General features: G+C 49.3%; 1 long non-coding RNA gene across 1 annotated transcript in view; it reads left to right on the forward strand.

The window, feature by feature from the left end:
• LOC141991533 (uncharacterized) overlaps positions 1–9,069 on the forward strand; it is a 78,198-nt gene extending 69,129 nt beyond the window's left edge. The window contains exon 4 of the long non-coding RNA XR_012640384.1: positions 6,145–9,069. This is a non-coding gene — a long non-coding RNA (uncharacterized LOC141991533). The remainder of the gene's footprint in view (positions 1–6,144) is intronic.
• The last annotated feature ends 614 nt before the right edge of the window (positions 9,070–9,683 follow it).

Raw genomic sequence — 9,683 nt, forward strand, 5'->3', positions numbered from 1 at the left:
CTTCTTTGGGTTCCTTCCTTGACCATCCAACCCTCTTTGTTACTTCCAAGTGCAGTTCTGTTCTGAAAAGTGACTGAGTCAAAAATAGCCATTCCTTGCTCAGTAGATGCATATTTCATCATAGTTGAGCCCTTTAGCAATAGAAATAAGGAGTTGCTGCTTTTTTTACTCCCGTTACCCTACAAAGCCAGCCCAGGTAGAATGGAAGAGGGAGTTGGAATTTAGTGCTGCTCATGCATCATCCATAGAGTTGGTTACAAAGTTCTGGGCAGTGACCCCTGTGCAAACCCATCAATGGTAATAGGGGTACGTAGGTGTCACCAAGGGCTGAAATTTGGTTACAGTGGGGTGACTGAGTGCATCATGGGTGATTACTAGAGCTGGTCAGGAAATGATTTTTCTTCTTGGGGAAGGGAGGAAAAAAACAAAACAAAAAATGGTTTTCCCATTGTCATCCCATTTTTTCTTTGAAATTGTGTGTGCTTTACCCATAAACCTGAAAACCAAAAATGTTCAGTTTCCAGCCACTGAAAAATATTCTATTTCTGGCAACCCAAAACCAAAAACAATTTTAGTTTCTAGTAGCTGGGAAAAAATCCTTGGTTTTTGTTTTTCTGATCTGTTTTTTTATGAAGACCCGAACCTGTAATGCAAACAGGAGACAAAACACAACGTTTAGTCAAAAAGCCGTTTCCACCGAAAAAAACATTTTGACAGAAAATGTTCAGCCAGCTCTGGGGTTGGTGCACGGGAAGGAAAGGCCTGACTTAGATCCAGCGTGAGCTTGTGTGTGGCACTAGCAGTTAGGGGAAAAACCAACTCCCAGGTACGCGTGGCTAAAAGGACAGACTGTATGGCATGGAGTCTTTGGGTGTAGAAAGCCATGCAGCTACATCATAACTTAGCATTGGCTCTCTAATTGGCCTATAATTACATAGACAATACAAGCCCATTTATCCAGCCCCTTTAAATCAAACTCCTCTTTTCATCCAAATTTCAGTAAGATCACTCTGGATAATTATCCACTGGGTCCTGCTTTTGATATGCCTCCTTCCCACACAAAAATTGGATAAATGAGGGTTCAGTCTTATAAAATGGTCAGCAGATCCAGTACATAGTATTGACTTTCCATAATACCACTTATCGTTCCTTGCACCGAGGTGCTACCCCAAGTTTCATCTCGGGCCAGATCATTCTTTCATTGACTAGTAACAAACCTCAGAATTCCCCAGCTCTCCACTGATATGTATTTTAGCACATGTTTCTAACCCTGGAGGTCCACAAAATATTTGACCTTTCCTTGGTTGGTGACAGTGTCTGAAAATCACCCATCCTGTTCCTTAGCTCAGTACAATTTAAAGGGCAAAAATCTCATGTTTTGAAAGAAAGAAAAACATTTTTGTGAAAGCTGTTTGAAGCGGCTCAGAGGTTTGGAATCCTAGAAATAGCTCCAGCAAAGTGCAGGTGAGATGGCCAAAGCAGAATGATAAATGCAGGTGATCACACTGATGGCCGTGACTTCCATATGCGTGTGTGTATCGAGAGCTACCAGTAGCGAAAATCCCACAGTCAGTTGGAAAAGAGATTGTGTTGCAGATCTATGATGTGATCAAAGGACTGCTCTTTGCTGCTGAGCTATCATAACCAAATAATACAAACCTAGTTAAACTGTAGGGAAAAGCCCAAGGTAGATTTAAAGCATTTTATCAAGAGACTGGTATGAACCAAAATCCGGTATCCAAATCACCCTGAACTTTATGGGGTTTGAAATCCCACTCTGAATCTTGCAGCTCATCCCTATATGTGCCCTTAATTAAAGTCAAACAGTTTGGTAGCAAATTAGCAGCCACATACGCTGATCAACTAGGTTACCTCTGATGGCCTAATAAAAATCTTTGGATTGGCTGAATTATCTCTGATGGCCCAATCTCACCACCTGGTGAGGAGTGGTTTCATATGTTCTTGAAATTAAACCTAAAGTATTACGGTGCCAAGGAGTTTTTTCTTCTGGTTTTCTACTGCTTCTTTCACAAGGAAAATCTGACAAGAGGAGGACCAGGACCATGACACTGTAATATGGTTTAGTGTCCTGTTAATTTTTAAAGCTTTCTTTGTGCCCATCCCTCTGAGGACAAGCAAAGCTCACCTTTCCTTGCATACACCAGTGGGGGTGCCAACCGATTCGCTCTCTTTCCATGTCTGAGAGGGCTGTTCCTTAGCCTGCGATCTTGCCACTCAGGGAAAAGCCAAACTGGGATGTGCTGTCACTAAATAACTTACAACGCAATTGTGAACAAGAGCTGGAAGAACGTTTTTGGAACCACTCTGGTACTCACCAGCCACTTCTTTTCCTTAAAGGGGAAGCAAGTGCTTTTCCTTACCTGCCATTTCACCTCTTCTGCGTTACCAGCCCAGGTCATTCCTGGCTCCCCACAGCCAGCAGCAGCGCCTCTGCAACAGGCTCTCAGGCAGGGTTGGGGACCCCAATCTTTTGAGTTTGGGATCACGCTGCTGCATAATAAACGGTCACCCAGGCTTATTTTCACTGCCTCCTGTGTCATCCAAGCTGGGCCCAATCCAGCACGCTGGGACCAGCTCATCCTTGCCTGGGTAACTGGCTGATCCAAATGCTCCTGTGGGAAGCAACAAGGGGATGATTTGAAATGCAGCCTGGCCCCACCTCTTTAGTGCTGTGCACCTAATGGCTATCCCTGCCTGTCAGGTAGGTAGTGTTATCCCCGAGGCAAAGAGCAGTCAAGTGACTAGCCCAAGGTTACAGAAGGAGTCAGTTGCAGAGGAGTTCCTGGTTCCCAGCCATGTGCTTACCCCATTAAGTCCCTCTCAGCCCTACTTATTCTCTCTGTCTTGCCTTAGTGACAAAGTGCCGTCCGGGCCCCTTACTCATATGGCCGAGGCTTTCCCCCCACACTCTCTCCTCCAAAGCCCTCTCCACACTGGCAAAGCTGAGATCCCTCATTCACCCCCTGTGGGAGCTGTACTGTGGACAGAGCTCGGCCGCAGCACCAACCCCACCCACAGTCTGATCCCCGTCTGCACCACAACGTCTGCCATTGGTGGCACAGCAGGGGGTGAGTTACAGGTCCATTTGGCCAGCATAGAAACTGCCCTAGCACACAACCTGAGCAATTCTGCTAAGACCCCATCTCTCTGCACATCCAGGAAGGTGGGTTCTGGGATGGCTCTTGTTATTGTACAGGCAGGGCACGCCACTGAGGGCTGACTAGTCCCCTCTACAGGCCGGGAGTAACAGGAGAGAATTGTGTGACCCACTATTGACACTTACACTAATGAGAAGCCCAAGCTTGGTGCAGAGAGAAAGAGGCCGATACATGTGATTTTCATGTCATGGAGGCAGGAGAAATGCTTGAGAGGAAGCGTTTTTCCATGCTCTGCTCCTCCCGATAGGCAGCTCTGTAAGTATTCATCAAATGGCCTCTAACAGAGTAACAGATCCCAGATTTCATTCCGCCCACGTACACCTTCTTAACAGAATATCTGTGTTTGTTCACTCTGTTGTCTGGCCTCCTGTCAAGATATCCTGCAGCCAGCCTGGAGCTGCTTCTAATGGGCTGCCAGGGGATTTGTTCTCTGACAGGAGTGTGTACCAGGTGCTGACAGCTTGCTGGAAAGACTCGCTGTGCTCGCAGGATTGGAAATTGGTCCCTCATTCTCACCCTGTCAGAGCGGCTAGGTGGCGGACGATGAACCGCGATGCGCTCTTCTGTAGCTTTCCGTTGCCATGTGGGGCCAAGAGATTGTGTCGGGGCTGGCATGTCTGCTGATCGGCGTTTGCACAGTACCCCAGGCCTTGCAGTGTAGTGTGGGCTGCAGCATTCAAAGATGAGCTGCAGTTAACCTTCTGTTCCCCTCGACTTCAAATCAGGGAGTAGCCACAGCCAGTATTAGGACTATGCTACCAAGCACCATGGGGACCCACCAGCACAGCGTCAGGATCAAGCTGAGTGTCTTAAGATGCAAATCTGTTTCTGTGTTTTCCATGATCCTTCCTTTGGGGAGCCATTTATCATGGGGCCAAACTAACATGAGCTCTGGTCCCCTTGAGCTTCTTCCCCCAGGGCCCGAAGGAGCCTGAAAAAGCCAAATCAGTAGGTGTGAAGAAATGGTTGCACAGCTACGTGGGAGCATGCAGCAGGTGTGTGGCATGCTTGTGCTTAGGCATAGGAGAGCAGATGCAGGTGTGTAACACTGTACGGCGGGCTAAGTGTGAGCACAGAGGCAGAGAGAGAGAATCTTTATAAGTTAACACAGCAGTCATACTACAAATATTTCTTCTTCCTTTTCACCAGGGCAGGGAACGTGGCCCCTGCTCCATGAGTCACAGCCTGAGCTAGTGAGGAGGGAGGCAACTTTAGCTTAGTTGTGAGTGAGCAGCTGCCTTCTGCCCTCATGACATGAGCCTGATTATATGCGAGTGCTCTTCTCTAGAGTAAGGCAAAGTCCTGCCCCTCGGGGGTGGGTAGGGCGTGTGCTGGCCATTCACTGGTACCTGAGCCCTCACGCCAACACAGATTAGCCTGTGCAGAGCAGGAGGAAGCAGTGCAGAGTGGAGCAGACTTTGCAAAGGGAAAGGATACACCCGTTTAGCCATGGCTGCAACACCTACCCGAGCTGACTGGGTATCTGGCCACGCCCTGATCCTGGCAATAGAACAAGCCAGCGTAGAAGCTGAAGCCCACACCCCATTGCAACCCATTACTGAGCACTAGGCTGAGATCTTACCCTGCATGTGGGGTGGGGTGGAAGAGGCTCCCTATGCACTATTCTCTCCCATGCAGCCACATGCAGGTCAGGATTTGCCCCTTACTGGGGCAAAAAATAGCCTAATTTTTTTTTAATGTATGGGGCCTGGTGTGCGCCCAGATAGTGTGTAGTGTGTCTACAGTCACTAGCTCAGGAAAACACCCAATCTGTAGTAACTGAGCACACAATCAGGAGCACAACTGCAGAGGCTCAGCTGAAATCGGGCCCTGACGGTTTTGACAAAGCCCTGGCTGGGATGATTTAGTTGGGGATTGGTCCTGCTTTGAGCAGTGGGTTGGGCTAGATGACCTCCTGAGGTCCCTTCCAACCCTGATATTCTATGATTCTATTCTGTCACCCTGCATCAGACACAGTGGTCCAGAGCGTCACAGCTCTCAGGCACGAGGGGTGAATTTGTGGGCCAAGTGCCATCTATGGTAAAACTCCCATTGCATTGGGGAGGCCAGGATTTCACCTGGGATTCCAAGCAGAGGAGCTGATCCTCTGAAGATCTAGGGTTTTATGCTGCTGACAGTCCCCGGGATGGGAGGATGTCCAGCACATGGCAGGATTGGGGCCAGTGTACTCTAGGTAGGCTAAAATAGGAGAGAAGGAAAGTTGCAGGAGCGAGGGGCAGAGGAGAGCAGGATGGAGGAGGGGAGAGGGACGGGAAGGAGAGAGTGCAAGGTTTCTCTGGGCACGCTGCAAATCAGGCAGGGCTGGGTGAACTGGCTAGGATGGAATGAGACCTGAAAGTCTCACCTTTGCCCTGAACCAAACCCCGGGAACCAGACATTTCAGCTAACTCCCCCCCACGTTTCTGTGCACTTAGATTCAGTCAGGGTTGGAATGGAGGCTGCAATCCTACCAGGTAGGCTTAATGGGGCAGTGTCTGCAAATGACTCACCACCAACCAGTGCTAGAAACTGGACTGAGCAGGCAGCTCTGCCAGCATTTCCAGCCCCAGTCCTACACCAAAGAGAGCCAGGCACGTTCAGATCAGTGTCCAACAACCTCAGACCCTTCCAGCCTCACCATCCCCTGTGCCCCAGGCTAAGACCTGTCCAGTGTGCAGTGGAGTCAATGTAAAAGCTGGGATGGATACACGGGGGACAGTTCTCTAGTTGTTCCAAAATCCTGGGCAGGAGCCAGAAGCTGATGCCATAAGGGCATGACACTCATCACTACCTAACGATCTGGAGCGGAGATCTGAGCTCAGGGGCATATGGACAAGCACTCTGCCCCAGAGACTACCCCCCCCTGGAACCAGTCCACCCTAGGTCCCTTCTGCTTGAGTCTCTCTCTCTCTCTCTCTTTTTTTTCTCTTTGTTCCTTTCCTGAAATGTTTTTCTCTTTCCCCAGCATCCTCCACCTGCACAGACCCGATGAAGACCATCAAGACTCCTTCATGCATCATGTTCCAGGGAATGGCTCCCATCTGAGCCTGCCCCAGGGTCAGTTCTGCAGCCAGATGCGCTGTGAGAAGGCATCAGAGCAGCAGCCTCCCCAAGGAAGAGAGAGGGAAGGAGGAGGGGATAGGAGGACATACCTGATGGCATGCCACTCAGAGGCCTGTCTGCTGCCAGCAGAGGAGACGTGTCCTGTGTCCCACTGTCTTTTATGGCTTTTTATTCCTATGTGATTATACTGCTCATTTCATATAGGGATTGAAGCCATGCAATACGCTGGGGCTGGCTACCGGAGAACATCACCAGTTCCTGCGGACCTCGCTTTTAAACGGCCACTATCGCCAAAATGAGCTGCTGGTGCACTGGGTCACTGCCCCCAGCGCTCGAGGGCCTGGAGTAGCCCCTGTAGGAGAGTCCTGGAGTATCAGTAACTGCCTGTGCTCAGCCAGGAGATGCTGCCACCATGCCAGGGTGGGCATCCTAGGTATGTCCACATGGCAATCAGGGGGGTGAGGGGGTGACTGCAGCATGTGCAATCATAGCTGAGCTAGCTAGAGCAACGCTAGCTTGAGTAACACTAGCAGCGACGCCCCAGCAGCGGGGGTGTCAGCACAGGCTGGCCGCTCGAGTTCGTCCCCAGGGTCTCCGGTGGGCTTGTACCATCCATGCTGCAGCGGCTTCCCTGTTACTTGAACTGGCGTTGATCTAGGGAGCTCGGGTACATCTACGCATGCTGCAGTCACACCCCTCTGAGTGCAGTGCAGTCGTCCCCATCCGGAAAAAGTAGGGCCTGTTTAACCTCAGCCCTGCTTTGGATGGTATCCCCACACCTGGCTTCTGCCAGCCCCGCAGAGTCCCTGACCCGGGTAAATGCTGCGAGCCAAACCACCCACTGGGGAATGCACCTGAGAAATGAACAGAGTAGTGGCCACACCCAAAGGCTACCACCACCAGGGGGTTAGGGGAGGGTGGTGACTGGAGTACACTGACACAAACACTGGATCCTGCTCCCAGTGAAGTCAATGGCAAAACTCCCATTGATTTCAATGGAGGCAGATTAGAGTGTTGGCCAGCCTGGTAGGTGTCGGCGCACATGGGAGGGTTGTGAAAAACACGGCTGGAGTGGCTCTGACCAGCTCAGACAAGACTGTCCCAGCAGGGGCCAGTGGAACTGGGCACTCCCTGACTTGTACTCCAGGCTCTGCCACAGACCTACTCTGTGAGTTTGGGCAACTCACTTCACCCTGCATGCCATTTTTTCCCTTCCGCCTCGTCTATTTAGACTGGAAGCTCTCTGGGCCAGGGATGGTCTGTTAAGGGGCACTAGTCTGGATGATTGACACTTGGGTGCGAGCAACCACACTGCAAAGCCCTACCCATTACTCCAACTGTGCTCCTCCATGTGCACCACTAGGACTTCTGGGAGCACCTCCCATGGTCCTTTGTGCTGCAATAAACCGAGTCGGTGGAGAATTCTTTCCCAGTGAATGGTGGGAGAACTCCACTGCCCCTGTGGGCATATGGAGGGAATTGTGGGAGGCACTGGAGAACTGATCTAGTGTGCATTCTCACTGTACAGAGGCAGATTGCCAGCTGGAGTAAAAGCAGAACCTGGGCTCTAACCCACATCCCCAGCCAGGCCAATTAGCCTGGGTTGAAAGCACCACTACCCTCAGGGGAGAGGGTTTTATGTGTGGACAGAAGAGGGAGGTGATGGGTAACACCTGAGTTAACTCAGTAATGAAGAAGCACTCTACTGGTTACATAAAGACAGTTGTACCTGCATTGTAGACAAGGCCTTAAAAAACAGAGTTCCAGCTAATCAAATGTTTCTAGGGCTCCAGAACAAAGGGAAAGAGATCGAGACTATGATGCCTGGGCAGAATTACCTCTAAACAGTGTTTTCCAAAGTTTCTCAAGAGGCTTCTGTGGCTCTTTAAAGGTCTGCGTAATATCTGTCACAGTAGCGAAAATGGGTAAAATTACACAGCTTGTGAAAGAGATTAAAGGCGGACCCCTTCCGCTCACTTCATAAAGGAAGGCCCCCATTAACACCTTGTGAAATATTAGCCATTAAGCAGCCTCCATGCAGAATAAAACCATCAATATGTATCATTATTGGCTCCTTAATGAAGTGAGAATGGGAGTGCTGGGGAGCTGGGATATTAATGTCTCCTAAGAGGCATGAGCAATGCCAAGGCCAGGAGCCAAGATTTTTAATTTACTGCCAAAAGCTTCCCCCGTTAATAATGTGGTTACTTATCCTGAACATTATCACTGTTTGGCCACAAGTGTTCCATTTACAGAAGTGAGCTGGGCCCTCAGAAAGCACGTGACCAGCTGCTGCATCTGCCAATCCTCACCCTTGGCCTCCTTACAAGCAGGAGGGGGCTGTACAGCCACTGAAATCTTCCCAGCAGTCGTACCCACTCCTACCCCTGCTTTGCTTCCCTTCTCACTTGCACTTCAGGACTTTCTTTACGGTTAGGAGTGTTCCTGGCTGCACAGAGCCTGCTCCGCATACACATGCTGTATACGTTTCCCTGGAGTCCCATAAAGTCACTGTCCTCACTCCTCCACCTTCATCTCTCTCCTCAAGACCCACTTCTTCCAGGATCCCAGGGAGGACAGTCTGTTTAGTCTATTGCAAGTGGCTGGTATCCGTTACCTTTTCAGTGCATAGAATGTATATATAATAATGTGTGTCTGTGTATATAAATAGATTGATAGATATATTCGATTGTAAACTTCTCCCCCATTCTGTCACTTGTCTTACACTGTAAGCTCCTTGGGGCAGGGACCGTGTCTTTTTATGTTTGGGGGGGGAATCGAAACCCCTGGGTGTTACTGTAATAATAAATAAAATTAATAATAATAATAATAATAAACAGATTCCGGCCTTTGCAGTTGTCTGACTAGATTGAAGTGGCTCTAATATCACTCCAGGATCACATAGGCAAAGCCCAGCTATAAAAACCCCTCCCCTCAGAGTTCATGGAGACAAATTCATTATACTGCCAAGACAGCAATGATGCCTTCAAGGCTCTGAAGGTCAATCCATCACACCTTTGAGATACCTCCAACCTCTCTTGAATGTGGTGAAGGTAATAACAGTACTTAGCAGTTACATACCACTTTGTGGCTCAAGACATGATCCAAACAATCTTCAGACACAAATCTGTGAGGTACGGCAGTATTATTCCCTTGGTACAAATCAGAAGCTGAGGCAGCAAGAGGTTAAATAACTTACCTCTGATCTTGTTACTGGTAGAGCCAGGATTAGAACTCAGGAACCTGAGTCTCCTTTCCCATGCTGCTTTTCATCACAGGGGAATATTTATCTCCCAGGACAGCAGGGGTGGCCCGATAGCTACACAAATTGCAGTTAGGAAAAGATTCTGCTCTTAGTCATATTTGTGTAAATGCAGAGTAACTCCACCGAATTAAATAGAGCAAGCCAGATTCTCATATCCACTAAGACCCCTTTACACT

Source organism: Natator depressus, chromosome 7, assembly GCF_965152275.1.
Source record: "Natator depressus isolate rNatDep1 chromosome 7, rNatDep2.hap1, whole genome shotgun sequence".
Classification (NCBI taxonomy): domain Eukaryota; kingdom Metazoa; phylum Chordata; order Testudines; family Cheloniidae; genus Natator; species Natator depressus.